At 48.1% G+C, this 916-nt stretch overlaps 1 protein-coding gene across 4 annotated transcripts in view; it reads right to left on the minus strand.

Annotated features, from left to right (window-relative positions):
* Positions 1 to 916, minus strand: part of RUFY3 (RUN and FYVE domain containing 3) — an 85,931-nt gene that overhangs the window by 41,096 nt on the left and 43,919 nt on the right. The gene's annotated exons all lie outside the window — the stretch shown is intronic.

The raw sequence follows: 916 nt of genomic DNA on the forward strand, positions 1-916 counted from the left end.
CCTGGCCAACGTGGTGAAACCCTGTCTCTACTAAAAATACACAAATTATCCAGGTGTGGTGGTGCATGCCTGTAGTCCCATCTACTCGGGAGGCTGAGGCAGGAGAATCGATTGAACCTGGGAGGTGGAGGCTGCAGTGAGCTGCAATCGCACCACTGCACTCTGACCTGGGCGACAGAGCGCGGCTCACTTAAAACAAAACAAAACAAAACAAAAACCAAAAACCCAGTGACTTGAAGTATTCATTTTCAGTCAATTTGACGTGATTGAAACAACACTGCAATCAATTTGTGTGTTTTTTTTTTTAAACGTTGTCTTGCTGTCGCCCAAGCTGAAGTGCAGTGGTGTGATCTCGGCTCACTGCAAGCTCCGCCCCCGGGGTTCACTCCATTCTCCTGCCTCAGTCTCTTGAGTAGCTGGGACTACAGGCGCCCACCACCACGCCCAGCTAATTTTTTATATTTTTAGTAGAGACGGGGTTTCACTGTATTAGCCAGGATGGTCTCGATCTCCTGACCTTGTGATCTGCCCGCCTTGGCCTCCCAGAGTGCTGGGATTACAGGTGTGAGGCACCACGTCCGGCCAATCAATTTGTTTTCAACAAGTTACCTGGGACTACTAAAGGTCAACCTCAATCACTGTTAATAATCAATATAATTCACTGATATTAGTTCCTTATTTATTTTCTGATTCTCTCTAAAAGATATTAACAGGCTGGGCGCAGTGGCTCACGCCTGTAATGCTAGCACTTTGGGAGGCCAAGGTGGGTGGATCACGAGGTCAAGAGATCAAGACCATCCTGGCCAACATGGTGAAATCCCGTCTCTACTAAAAATACAGAAATTAGCTGGGCGTGGTGGTGTGCACCTGTAGTCCCAGCTACTCGGGAGGCTGTGGCAGGAGAATAGCTTGAATC

This window comes from Mandrillus leucophaeus, unplaced genomic scaffold (genome assembly GCF_000951045.1).
Source record: "Mandrillus leucophaeus isolate KB7577 unplaced genomic scaffold, Mleu.le_1.0 Scaffold559, whole genome shotgun sequence".
In the NCBI taxonomy this organism is placed as follows: domain Eukaryota; kingdom Metazoa; phylum Chordata; class Mammalia; order Primates; family Cercopithecidae; genus Mandrillus; species Mandrillus leucophaeus.